The sequence below is a fragment of the Dama dama genome, chromosome 4 (assembly GCF_033118175.1).
Source record: "Dama dama isolate Ldn47 chromosome 4, ASM3311817v1, whole genome shotgun sequence".
In the NCBI taxonomy this organism is placed as follows: Eukaryota; Metazoa; Chordata; class Mammalia; order Artiodactyla; family Cervidae; genus Dama; species Dama dama.
The window spans coordinates 50,001,196-50,016,327 of NC_083684.1; positions in this window are offsets into that span (position 1 = coordinate 50,001,196).

Below are 15,132 nucleotides of genomic sequence, written 5' to 3' on the forward strand. Positions count from 1 at the left end.
GTGCAAGAGTGTTCCCCTTTCTCCACTTGCTCTCCAGCATTTATTGTTTGTAGAATTTCTGATGGCCATTTTGATTGGTGTGAGGTGATACCTCATTGTAGTTTTGTTTTGCAATTCTCTAACAATAAGCAATGAACATTTTTTTTTCATGTGTTGATTATCCATTGCAATGTCTTCTTTGAAAAAATGTATCTTTAGATCTTCTGCCCATTTTTTATTATATTGTTTGTTTTTCTGATGTTGAGTACATGAGCTGCTTGTATATTTCAGAGATTAACCCTTTGTCAGTTGCTTCATTTGCAATTAGTTTTTCCCATTCCGATGGCTGTCTTTTCATCTTGCTTATGGTTTCCTTTGATGTGCAAAAGCTTTTAAGTTTAATTAGGTCCCATTTGTTTATTTTTGTTTTTATTTCCATTACTCTAGGAGGTTAGTCATTGAGGATCTTTCCATGATTTATGTCAAAGAGTTTTCTGCCTGTGTTTTCCTCTAAGAGTTTTATAATTTCTGATCTTACATTTAGGTCTTTAATCCATTTTGAGTTTATCTTTGTGTATGGTGTTAGGAAGTGTTCTAATTTCATGCTTCTATAGTACACATAGTTGTCCAGTTTCCCTAACATCACTTACTGAAGAGACTTTTTTCCATTATACCATCTTGCCTCCTTTGTCAAAGATAAACTGCCCATAGGTGTGTGGGTTTATGTCTCAGCTTTCTGTCTTGTTTCTTTGGTCTATATTTCTGTTTTCTGCTAGTACCATACTGTCTTGATGACTGTAGCTTTGTACTGTAGTCTGAAATGGGGACGGTTGATTCTTCCAGCTCCATTCTTCTTTCTCAAGATTGTTTTGCCTATAATGGTTCTTTTGTGTTACCATATGAATTGTGAGGTTTTTTTGTTCTAGTTCTGTGAAAAATGCCATTGGTAAATGGATAGGGATTGCATTGAATTTGTAGATTGCTTTAAGTAGTATACTATTTTCACAATACTGATTCTTCCCTTCCAAGAATCTGTTATATCTCTCCATCTGTATATGTTATCTTTGATTCTTTCATCTGTTTCTTATAGTTTTCTGTATTTAGCTCATTTGTCTCCTTAGGTAGCTTTATTGCTGGGTATTTTATTCTTTTTATGTCAATGGTGAATGGAATTGATTCCTTAATTTCTCTTTCTGAGTATTCATTGTTAGTGTCCAGTAAGTCAAGGGATTCCTGCATATTGATTCTGTGTTGTGCAATTCACTGATTTACCTGAATTACTGAATTGCTAAATTTGCTGATTACCTCTAGTAAATTTTGATAGTATCTTCAGAATATTCTGTGTATGGTATCATGTCATCTGCAAAACAGTGCGTTTTCCTTCTTGTTCCAATGAGTCGGTTCTTCTCATCAGGTAACTAAAGTATTGGAGCTTCAGCTTCAGCATCAGTCCTTTCAATGAATATTCAGGACTGATTTACTTTAGGATTGACTGGTTTGATCTCCTTGCAGTCCAAGGGACTCTCAAGAATCTTCTCCAACACCACAGTTCTAAAGCATCAATTCTTTGGCACTCAGCTTTCTTTATAGTCCAACTCTCACATCCATACTTGACTATGGCAAAGGCAGTCGTTTGACTAGATGGACCTTTGTGAGCACAGTAATGTCTCTGTTTTTTACCATGCTGTCTAGGTTGGTCATAGCTTTTCTTCCAAGGAGCAAATGTCTTTTAATTTCATGGCTGCAGTCACCATTTGCAGTGATTTTGGAGCCTAGTCTGTTACTGTTTCCATTGTTTCCCCATCTATTTACAATGAAGTGGTGGGACCAGATGCCATCATATGATTTTTATCTTTTAATTTGTTAATATTTTGTATCACATTGATTGATTTTCTTGTATTGAAGAATCCTTGCCTCCCTTGTATATACCTGACTTGATCATCATGTGTAATCCTTATCCATTTTAAATATAGCAGTATATACATGAATATCACAAACTCTTTGACTGTCCCTTACCCTCATCCTCCCCACTGGCAATAATATGTTCATTCTCTAAGTCCATCAGAGTCTTTCTGTTTTGTGAATATGTCCATTTGTATCATTTTTTTTTTTGATTCCACATATCAGATGTCATAAGACTTTTCTGCTTCTCTGTCTGATTTACTTCAGTCACTATGGCAGTCTGTAGGTCTATCCATTTTCTAAAGCCTTTCTATCTTTGAGTGTCTCTGTACTGTTCCCCCCATCTCCTCTACAGAGCTCCCACTTGATGAAAAGCCAAGCCTCTTCTAGGCCATTATCTCTGGGCCAGTTGCACAACCAGCTTTGCACTGCTGCTGCCTCTGTGAAATTATCTCAGTCTTTCTCTCCTCCCTGAATACCTCCTGTCTGCTTCTTGACCAGAGCAGGTATGCTTATGCAGCCAGGCCTCTCTGTGTGGTGCCCTCCTTAACTGGAAGTCTCTTCCTCCAGTGGTTGCATGATTTGCTTCCTCATCATCACGTATCTTCAAGTATTGCAGTGCAGAGATTTCCTCATATCTCAAGGCCTCATATCAAAGGTCACTGTCTCCATCCTCCCCCCATGGCCCTCTGTCTTTCCCCCCTTCTTTATATTTGCCCAGAGCACTTCTTCCTTTGGGGTCACTGTCTTTCACTCCCTCTTAGGTGATGAAGAGCTGCAGGAGAGCGAGAGCTGTGCTGCGTGCTGCTGCATCCCAGGACTAGGAGAGGGCCCAGCATTTGGTAGCTGTTGCACAGTGTTTGTTAGAATAATGGCAGGAGTATTCCATTTCTCTGGAGTTGATAAATGATAGTATTTTTGTTCTATTTGCTGTAGATATGCTTGTGAATATTACATGGCATTAAATAAATAAGATAAAGGTTTAAAGTATTTGATAAGCAAGAACCAAGTAGCTTTTGGCTGGAGGTACCTGGCTGTTCTTTCTCTGAGTCACCTTCAGGTTTACTGAAGAACTGGTCTGAAGTTTGGACACAAGGTGTGACCACAGTCAGAACCCTATGCCAAATAGGATTCACATCCGGTAACTGCTCTTGACAAAGAGGCATCAAGTATGGAGCTGACCTCCGTGGAGCCCCTCCTTATCATGGCTACTGCTTCCTGGTGGCCACCACTCTGAAGATCACTCCACAAGGGGGTCAGTTGGCTCCAGGTTTGTCTCAGATGTCCCTGGGCAGGAAGGTGAACACCACATGGCCCATGCTGACTCTTTATTTTGGGGGTAGGACTTTTTTTAGTGGGACAAACCCCACAGATGCTCACTGATGTTTCTGGATAGATTGTGCAGTTCAAGCACCTCTTGAGACCTGGTTCACTGATGGAGAAAGAAGGACATCCAGGAGAAGGAGAAAGGATGGAACCTGCATAGGAGCTTGTTCCCTTAAGGGCCTGAGGAAAGCTAGTGGTGTGGTATGAAATTACAAAATTACCAGTGCTTGAGAAAACCTATGTGATCTCAAATCCTGCAAGTTCCTTGTTGAGCATGATTTGGAGCCCAGGCCTACTGTCCATCAGTCCTCAGGGCCCAGCCTAGAGACTGTAGATGTTAAGATATTTGGGGTCTTCAGTAAAACCCAGGTCCCTATTCTTATGTCCAGGACTTAAACTTGGGGGAAAAAGGAAGGATTCTCAATGATCTTTTTTCTAACTGACAGTGGTATAAACCTGTCCTTGGCCCTCTTGTGATTCCATCTGGTCACTTTGGGAGAGTGCTGCCCTTGGAGCCAGAATAGGTTGGGGGAAGGATGATCAGGAAAACAGGTGATGGTTGGGGCTGGGACAATAGAGCAATTGGCTCCAAATGGAATAACTTAGAAATGTCAGCTCCACTTGATTTTTGGTGAAGATACTACCACTCCAGGAGCTCTTCTCTCAGAGTAGGAAAGGCTTCCCACAGTAAACATCGCAAGGCCCAAGGGGGCCACTTGTGCCAGGTGCCTGACCACAGGCCTGTGGTTCTTGGAGGGGTGTGGGTTGGGCTCAGGGAGTAGTGGTTTGTTAAGCAACAGAAACCCTGCCCTGAGAGGAGCACTCCAACTGCCACCATGATGAAGGGAGCACTGCTTGTGCTGGCCTTTCTGGTGACCTGAGAGCTTACCTTCAGGATGCGTGAGGGTGGGAAGGAGGGTCTAGATGATCCTCGTGATCCTTGCCCATTGCCTTCTCACTGCATCCTTCTAAGTCCTGTCCAAGCTGCTTCTCGGGGCAGATTCAGAGGGCAGCTGTCAGATCAGTGCCCAGGAGTCCTGCACAAGCTCCTGAGGCTCTCAGTCTTTGAATGGAGAAGGTGGTGTGGAGCTGGAAGTGTCATTAGTTGTGCACACTGTGGGCGATAATTCTTTGAGGGTAGTGGTACTCATTGGAAGGGAGGAAACAGGCTGGTATGCCTGGAGGTGCTGGTCAAGGGCAGAGGGGTCTCCAGGCCTCACCCCTCTTGTCATTCCTTCTGCTGGGCATATGTCATAGGGAAGTTTTTTGTAAGCAGTCCTGGAGAGGGTAGATCTTTGTGGCAGGTGAGTCTGGAATCTTTGGATATGTGAGTTCTGTTTTGCTGAGGCAAAACAGCAAACTACTGACTTGGTGATTCTTTAGACAATGTGTTTCCTGTCTCTGCCTTCATTGGAAGCCTGCCCTATTTTTTATAAAGCCCTTGGTATTGTGAGCCTTGGACTCCCAAGTAGAGCATTGAATGAAACCTTTGATTATTTTGGTGCTGTGCTGTGCTTTGTCAATAGATTGATGCTAGTGAAGCAGAAAAAGCAGCCATTGGAAAAATCCAGGATTGCTTCATTGAAAGAGGACCTACAAACAGGTTTAATCATCTGAAATGTACGGTAATTTACTCTTTACCCACACTTTTGGAGAGAACTAATATGCAGCATAGTGCAGTATGTCATATGATGCTAGAGCATGCAGTCATGAGATGTGTAATAGAGCAATAGACAAAGAAGCACATAAACCTTTGCTCCAACCTGCAGCATCTGTAATATGCAAGCACAGTCCACCTGCACCTCCAGACTCTTGTTACCAAATGTTTCCATATCATGTCAATCAGCTTACACAGAATAGGGGACTAGTGTCAATGCAATAGGACAAGTATGTTGACTCATGTGATTCTCGTTCTCACTGAGAGGAACAAGCATTTGAGGAGTAGAGTTTTAATCTTTGAGGAAATGAAGTATTCAGCTCACAAATGTGTAGGACTCCTGTTACCTCTATTTTAGAAAAGGAGCCTCTGCTTTTAAAATCTCCTTCCAGCATGAGACTCCCTGGCTTTATAAGGTTTCCAGCCCTTGGTCACACCACCTCCTCTTTATCCCTTTTAGATGGCCATTGCTCTGACTTAGAGCCCCATTTCCACAAGCATGGTCTCAGTGCCTACAAGTCAGAATTTCCACTGTGGTGTTTTGGTGGCTGAGGCTTCTGTGGAAGCTTCTACGTGCTGCTACTCAGTTGGACTAACAGTGTATCTCCTAAAGAACTATCTTTTTTGTTTTTGTTGTTTTTCCTGTTGTATAGTATTGGGGATTTTAAATAGTCTGTCTCACACAGATGTAAAGAACAGACTTTTGGACTCTGTAGGAGAAGGCAAGGGTGGGATGATTTGAGGGAATAGCATTGAAACATGTGTATTACCATATGTGAAATAGATCGCCAGTCCAGGTTCCATGCATGAGACAGGGTGCTCAGGACTGGTGTACTGGGATGACCCTGAGGGATGGGATGGGTAGGGAGGTGGGAGGGGGGGTCAGGATGGGGAACACATGTACACCCATGGCTGATTCATGTCAATGTATGGCAAAAACCACTACAATATTGTAAAGTAATTAGCCTCCAATTAAAATAAATTAATTAATTTTAAAAAGTCTGTCTCAGCATATTTTTCTTAAATTGTTGATTATTCAAAATGAGAGGTTTTCCAAGAACCAGAGTTACATAGAGTCATAGAAGCTCACAGGGCACAAGGGGTTGTTTATAACACCTACATGCATATTCTGTGCACCCAGCACACCTGACAGAAGAGGCTAAGGTGCAGAACATGTGACCCAAACCCAGACTTCAGCATCTTGTTCCTCCCTCAGGACCAGCCCTGACTGTGCCCTGCTGACCCTTGTCATCTCCTCCCCTCCCTGGTGTGGCTGGTGGCTCTTTCTCCCTCCTGACGCCTGTGCCTGGGCTATTATGGAACCATCCTCCCCCTGGTGCCTGATGGCAGCCCCTTTTCCAGTGGTGGGTTTGTGGGCAGAGGTTCTTGCTGGGGATGGGGCTGAATCCCTAAGGGTGAGGCATGAGGTGATCCTGGGGAGACAGGATAGCCTGGCTGTGGGCTCAGTTCCTGTCCCTCCTTCTCCTACTTCTTCCCAGGCTTCTGTCACCTTTAGTGAGAATTGCTCTGGCTATAAAGTGTCCTTGGTGGTGAATGCTCTTATTGGATTCAATTCTAGTCTGCTGCCTATGGTGACATAATCTTTGCCAGTGATGCCAGGCCTGTACTCGAGCTTCCTGCCATGTTCTCCTCATCTGAAGCTGGAATCCAGACATGTGTCCCACCTGATGTGGTCTCTATCAGGCTGACTCTAATAATATCACTGCAGAATTGCTCAGTATGCCCAGTGTCTGTGTTCTATGTGGGCAGGATGTGAGGCAGGAGGTCTTGAGTGACGGTAAGAAGTGACACATGTGGTCATTGAGAGCTTGGGGACAGGAGAAGACAGAATGAGGATAGGCCTAAGCCCTGTCTCTGGCAAGCTGTGTGACCATGGGCAAGTTTGTTTTAACTTTCTCAAGTCATCCTCAATCTGGTATACAGGGATTGTGTGTGAAGATTAAGCATAAGAATAATGCTTAATAATATAATAATGCTTCAAAAGCCTGGAAAGAGATAAATGTTGTCTCTGGCCACAGAAATTGTATCTCCCACTCTGGCCTTTAGCCCAGTGGCAGAGCTTCCAGTCCTTTAAATGTCCCTCTGGTTATTGAAGGGTGACTTCAGAGATGACCTAAGAGTATCATCACAGATCCCCTCTTTCTCCCAATGGCATTTGTCATTTTCTACTTTTAGGTGGGTGTCTTCTGAGGAGCCAGAATTTGCCCAGGGACACTTAGTGCCACTGCTGTTCTTGGGCCTGCCTTGGGGACCAGGACCTACATGAAGTGTTGAATTAGGAGGATGTGAGTGACTGGAAGAAGCTACCCCAGTGGGAATATTGTTTCCATGGAAACAGCTCATACTGTGAAATGTGACTTGCAGAATGTGACATGTGGACACATTTCCTCATCCTTCCAGCCTACTTCTAAAAACATGAAATGCATAGCTGCATTACCATAGGAGACTTGTGAGGCTACAAGGGAGGGGCTAGATTTTAGCCCTGTTTCCTAGGGTCTAGTGCAATGTCAGACTACAGTCCACATGACCCATATAAAGAGTGGCATAACTGGTAAAATCTCTACCTTCTGACCAGGCAGGCATAAGTTCATGTATTGTAAACTGAGCTTGGGACTTGGAGCCAAGTGGCCAGGGCCTTGAGTCCTGGCTTTTCTTTGACCTGCTGGCTGAAATTAGTTAAATTCACTGATTTGCTCTTTCTACACCTGGATTTTGTATGTACCAAGTTCTGTATGCTCTGCTATATTTAATATTACCTGTTTGTGCATGCATGCATGCTCAGTTGCTTCAGTCATGGTCAACTCTTTGGGATATTAAGAATTGCATCCTGCCAGTTTCCTCTGTCTGTGGGATTTTCCTGGGAAGAATACTGGAGTGCGTTGCTGTGTCCTCCACCAGGGGATCTTCTCAACCCAGGGATTGAACCCATGTCTCTTGCATTTCGGGTGGATCCTTTACTGCTGAGCCACCAATATGACACCTCTGACCCACCCCCATCCCCATAAATAAATCTTTGTTCTAATGAAGGTTTCAGCTTTCTTTATAGTCCAGCTCTCACATCCATACATGACTATTGGAAAAACCATAACTTTGACTAGATGGGCCTTTGTTGGCAAAGTAATATCTATGCTATTTAGGTTAGTCATAGCTTTTCTTCCAAGGAGCAAGTGTCTTTTAATTTCACAGCTGCAGTCACCATCTGCAGTGATTTTGGAGCCCAAGAAAATAAAGTCTGTCACTGTTTGCATTGTTTCTCCATCTATTTGCCATGGTGTGATTGGACCGGATGCCATAATCTTAGTTTTTTGAATGTTGAGTTTTAAGCCAGCTTTTTCACTCTCCTCTTTCACTGTCATTTATTTATTATTGTCCCCCTTGCCTGGCATGGGTTCAAATCCTAATCCGCTGCAGTGGAAGCATGGAGTCCTAACTACAGGACCACCAGGGCAGACCCCAAGTTTTTCTGAAAGGTATTTTATTCTTAGAAAATTGATCTTACAGTTGTCACATGATCTAGAAATCCCTTTCCTAGGTTTACACTCAAAAGAAATGAAAATTTATGTTCACATAAAAACCTGCCCACTGATGTTGATAGCAGCTTTATTCAGATAAGTTTATCAAAACTGAAATCTACCTAAGTATCCTTTAAGTAGTGAATGTGAAACAAAGTATGTTACACTCCTAAACAATTGAATTCTACTCAGCAATGAAAATGAAGGAACCATTGCACATGCAGCAACATGGATGCTTCTCAAATATATTATGATGAATAAAAGAATTAGAGGTTAAAGACTACAATCATATGGTTTATTTGTATGCCATTTATTGCATTATATTTGAAAAAGTAAGCAAGAATATCTGTCAGGAAAATGTTACATAATTAGGGGTAGTAAGTCCAAGAGAGGAACCAGCAAGCAAATTGCCAACATCTGTTGGATCATAGAAAAAGCAAGAGAATTCCAGAAAAACAACAACTTCTACTGCATTGACTATGCTAAAGGCCTTGACTATGTGGATCACAACAAAGTGTGGAAAATTCTTAAAGAGATGGGACTACCAACCATCTTACCTGCCTCCTGAGAAATCTGTATGCAGGTCAAGCAACAATATGAAGCAACATGTATGAACATGTATGTATGAAGCAACAATTAGAACTGGACAGGGAACAATGGACTGGTTTCAAGTTGGGAAAGGAGTACACCAAGTCTGTATATTGGCAGCCTGCTTACTTAACTTATATGCAGAGTACATCATGTGAAAAGCTGGGCTGGATGAATCACAAGCTGGAATTAAGATTGCTGGGAGAAATATCAGCAACTTCAGATATGCAGATGATACCACTATAATGGCAGAAAGTGAAGAGAAACTTAAAAGCTTCTTGATAAAGTAAAATAAGAGTGGAAAAGTTGGCTTAAAACTCAACATTCATAAACTAAGATTATGGCATCTAGTCCCATCACTTCATGGCAAATAGATGGGAAAAAGTGGAATCAGTGGCAGATTTTATTTTCTTGGGCTCCAAAATCACTGTTGACAGTGACTGCAGCCATGAAATTAAAAGATGCTTGTTTTTTGGAAGAAAAACTATGACAAATTTAGTGTATTAAAAAGCAGAGACCATCACTTTGCTGATAAGGGTCTGTATAGTCAAAGCTGTGGTTTCTCCAGTAGTCTTGTGCTGATGTGAGAGATGGATCATAAAGAAGGCTGAGTGCCAAAGTATTGATGCTTTCAAATTGTGGTGCTGGAGAAGACTCTTGAGAATCCCTTGGACAGCAAGGAGATCAAACCAGTCAATCCTAATGGAAATCAACCCTGAATATTCCTTGGAAGGACTGATGCTGAAGTTGAAACCCCAACACTTTGGACATCTGATGTGAAGAGCTGACTCACTGGAAAAGACCCTGGTGCTGGGAAAGATTGAAGGCAGGAGGAGAAGGAGGAAACAGGATGAGATGGTTGGATGGTGTCACAAACTCATTGAACATGGATTTGAGGAAACTCTAGGAGATAGTGAAGAATAGGGAAGCCTGGCACGCTATAGTCCATGGAGTCTCAAAGAGTCAGACATGACTTAGTGACTGAACAACAACAAAACCCAGGAGATGCTGAAACATGCACTTTGATATCATAGAAAGATAAATGGGCTATTAAAGGAAGGCCATAAATAGATCTAAATCATCTTGGACTTTATGATAAAAGTAATTTACCCATCAGTGAGGAGTTTTGTGGAGAAGGCAATGGCAACCCACTCCAGTACTCTTGCCTGGAGAATCCCATGGACAGAGGATCCTGATTGGCTAAGTCCATGGGGTTGTGCAGAGTTGGACACAACTGAGTGACTTCACTTTCACTTTTCACTTTCATGCATTGGAGAAAGAAATGGCAACCCACTCCAGTATTCTTGCCTGGAAAATCCCAGGGACAGCGGAGTCTGGTGGGCTGCTGTCTATGGGGCCACACAGAGTCGGACACAACTGACGTGTCTTAGCAGCAGCAGCAGAGGAGTTTTGAGTTATTTCATAGATGAAATGACACTAGATAAACTAATTGGACATTTGTGGAAATGTGTGTTGCATCTGTCTCACAGCCTTCTCCAAAGTTAATTTCAGGTGAGTTATTGATTTACACATTCAAAGACTGGAATAGAAAATGTCATAAGATTCTTAAAAAATCTTATAAAAGAATATTTTTTAACTTCAGAGTAAAGAAGACCTTTATAAAGATGAAAGAAAGCCCAAGTGATAACTTTGACTGCATAAAAATAAAACATTACATCATACACTACATACACATTTTTCAGGCTATCACTCAAATGTTGTTTCATTGATGTATTTGTTCATTAAATTATAACACATCTGCTCCTCCTCCCTTCCTCTGCATTGCCTGACTCCTTTCCATGATTTCTATTCTATTGTGCTATATATGTTTACCAAGATTTATTGTTTACTATTTTTCTACCACTCTCAGATGTAAACTACATAGGAAAAGAAATTTTAGTCATTAAAGACATATTCTCTATTTGGAAATTATGTATCTATTATCCCCTTTTCTCCACTCCCACAGATACTTTGCTTGTTTATTTATTTTTGACTCTGCTGGGTCATCATTGCTGTGCATGGGCTTTCTCTAATACTGGTGAGCGGAGACTATTCTTTGTTCCCTGTGCCATGGGCTTCTTATTGTGGTGGCTTCTCTTGTTGTGGAGCACAAGCTCTAGGTGTGCAGGTTTCAGTAGTTTCAGCACGTGGCTCAGTAGTTGCTGCTTACGGGCTCTGGACCATGGGCTTAGTTGTGGCACAGCAGCTTAGCTGCTCTGTGATATGTGGAATCTTCTCTGACCAGGGGTTGATCATCTTTCCCCTCCATTACCAGCAGATTCTTATCTACTGGACCACCAGGGAAGCTTACCACAGATAGTCTTTAATCCATATTCTGTAGTGTTCTTTGCTTACTCTAATGTAGCATTTATAATAAAAGCAATGCCTTTCCCAAACTGTAGTCAATGGAATGTGCTAAGTTGGTTCAGTTGTGTCTAACTCTTTTCAACCCCATGGGATTTTCCAGTCTTCTCTGTCCATGGGACTTTCCAGGGAAGAATGCTGGAGCGGGTTGCCATTTCCTCCTCCAGGGAATATTTCCAACTCAGGGATCAAACCCTCATCTTTTAGGTCTCCTGCATTGGCAGGTGTTTTTTTTTTTTCACCACTAGTGCAACCTGGGACATCCTAAGACATTAAGATAAAACAAAACATTCGTGATTCTTGGCAGCAAATGGATTTACCATTCCACCTACAGCAACTAAAACTGGACAAAATATAGGAAAGAATGATATTCAGAAGTTGAACTTCAGGTTGCATAGGAGAGTGGTCTTGGGGAAAGGGGAAATGAAGGTGTGCTCTATGATTGCCCAACTTCACTGCTTGGACAGAGTATCTAGATGGCCCTGCAGGAAGTAGGAGTTCAAGGAGTGAAATGAGCAGTCCCTCTGAATTCATGAGAAAGAGTTGGGAGTCCCAGGTGGCCAGTGTGGTTACATTAGCAGGGCACAATGCCAGAGAGAATCCTATTTCTTTCTATTACAGAGAAATTGGACTCCAGGTTTCTGCAAAAACATCCCCATTGAGACTTCACTGAATACTACTCAGTATGCATATGAAAAAACTGCCCAAAGTGAGGGAATAACAACCTGAATGGAGGAAACAATCCCAGGAAATTAGACAGGTCTGAAAATAGTTTGTATTTCTAACATCCTTAGAAGAATACCATGGTTATTCATGGGGAATCAAGTAGTTTATTCAGGAAGATATTTTAGCAGTCATATGAAATTTTCCTTTTCATACTGATCTTTTTGTGCCATCTGAAAAACACTTAAGAGAATCTTCAGATGAATCAAATTATTTCAAAATAAAAGAAACAAGGATCAAGAATATCTGTAGAACTACAGAGGGTACCTAGCATCTAAAAATTTAAATTTTGGAGTATCTGGCATCCAAAAACTAATGAATAGCCATGCAAAACAGCAGGAAAATATAAACTGTTATAAATTGTTATCAGAAATAATTAATATAAATACAAAATATAAATAATTGAAGAGAAATCAATATAAACAAACTCAGAAAATACAAACATGGTACAGCTAGTAAGCAAATATTGAAAGTTATTAAAATTATATTCCAAATGTTTAAGAAGGGAGGACCACTTGGACATATACACTGCTGCTGCTGCTAAGTCATGTCAGTCGGTGTCCAGCTCTGTGCGACCCCACGGACGGCAGCCCACCAGGCTCCTCTGTCCCTGGGATTCTCCAGGCAAGAATACTGGAGTGGGTTTCCATTTCCTTCTCCAGGACGTGTACACTGGAAGCATAGATATATTTTAAAATCACCCCAAAAATAAATAAATAAATAAATAAAATCACCCAAATTAAACTTGAACAGATAAAACATATATTCTACTAGGTGGAATTAACAATGGAATTAGGCCCTATAGAAGAAAATATTAGTGAGTATGAAATGGACAATGATAGAGACTATTCAGGTGAAAAGCAGAGGTAATTGAAACATGATAAAAATCAGATCAGTGAGCTGTGAGACAACCTGGGGAGGGAGAATACATGGTTAATTGGAATCTCTTAGGAAAAAATGGCCAAAATCCTTCCATAATTGAATAAAACTCTAAACCTCTATGTCAGCAATAATTAGTTTACTTTAAACACAAGAAACACAAAGAAAATTGTACTTAGTACATTACAGTCAGATTTCGTACATGTGGTGATAAAAAGGAAAATTTCAAAGCACCCAGAGAAACAGAAGAACAAAGAGAAAAACAGTAGCACACTTCTCATAGTTGTTGTTAAGTGGCTCAGTCTTGTCCAGCTGTTTGCAGCCCCTCGGACTGCAGCACACCAGGCTTCCCTGTCCTTCATTATCCCCCGGAGTTTTCTCAAACTCATGTCCATTGAGTCAATGATGCCATCCAACCATCTCCGCCTCTGTCACCCTCTTACCCTCTTGCCCTCCATCTATCCCAGCATCAAGATCTTTTCCAGTAAGTCGGGTGTTCACATCATGTGGCCAAAGAATTGGAGCTTTAGCTTCAGTCCTTCAGTCCTTCCAGTTAATATTCAGGGTTGATTTCCATTAAGATTGACTGGTTGGATCTTCTTGCTGTCTGAGGGACTCTCAAGAGTCTTCTCCAGCACCACAGTTTGAAAGCATCAATTCTTCAGTGCTCAGCTTTCTTTTTGGTCCAACTCTCACATCCATACATAACTACTGGAAAAACCATAGCTCTGACTATACATACCTTTGTTGGCAAAGTGATGTCTGTGCTTTTTAATATTCTGTCTATGTTTGTCATAGCTTTTCTTTCAAGAGGCAAGTGTCTTAATTTCATGGTTGCCGTCACCGTCAGCAGTGATTTCAGAGCCCAAGAAAATACAATCTCCCACTGTTTCCTTTTTTCCCATCTATTTGCCATGAAGTGATAGGACCAGATGCCATGATCTTCATTTTTTGAATGATGAGATTTAAGCCAACTTTTTCACTCTCCTCTTTCACTTTCATCAAGAGGCTCTTTAGTTCCTCTTCACTTTCTGCCATAAGGTTGGTGTCCTCTGCATATTTGAGGTTATTGATATTTCTCCCCACAATCCTGATCCCAGCTTATAATTCATTCAACCCAGCCCTTCCGTGATGTACTATGCATATAAGTTAAATAAGCAGGGTGACAATATACAGCCTTGACATACTCCTTTTCCTATTTGGAACCAGTCCATTGTTCCATGTCCTGTTTTAACTGTTGCTTCTTGACCTGCATACAGAATTCTCAGGAGACAGGTAAGGTGGTCTGGTATTCCCATCTTTCTAAGAATTTTCAATAGCTTGTTGTGATCCACACACTCAAGACTTTAGCCTTAAAGCAAAATAGATGTTTTTCTGGAATTCTCTTGCTTTTTCTATGATCCAACAAATGTAGGCAATTGATATCTGGTTCCTCTGCCTTTTCTAAATCCACGTTGTACATCTGGAGGTTCTTGATTCAGATACTGCTGAAGCCTAACTTGAAGGATTTTGAGCATTACCTTGCTTGCATGTGAAATGAGTGCAGTTGTGCGGTTTTTGAACATTCTTTGGCATTGCCCTTCTTTGGGATTGGAATGAAAACTGACTTTTTCCAGTCCTGTGGCCACTGCTGAGTTTTCCAAATTTGCAGTCATATTGAGTGTAGCACTTTAAGAGCATCATTAGGATTTTAAACAGTTCAGCTGTTTAAAATCATGTGCACTATATTTGTTAAGAGTAATGCTTCCTAAGATCCATTTGACTTCACACTCCAGGATGTCTGACTGTAGGTACATGGCCACACCATCATGGGTATCCAGGTTATTAAGATTTTTTTTTTTTATAGTTCTGTGTATTCTTGCCACCTCTTAATCTCTTCTGTTTCTGTTAGGTCCTTACTGTTTCTGTTCTTTTTTTGTGCTCATCATTGCATGAAATGTTCCCTTGATATCTTCAATTTTTTTTGAAGTGATTTCTAGTGTTTCCCATTTTATTGTTTTCCTTTATTTCTTTCATTGTTCATTTAAGAAGGCTTTCTTATCTTTCCTTGCTATTCTCTGCAACTCTGCATTCAGTTGGGTATATTTCCCCCTTTCTCCCTTACTTTTCTCTTGTCTTCTTCCCTCAGATATTTGTAAAGCCTCCTCAGAGAACAACTTTGCCTTGTTTCATTTCTTTTTC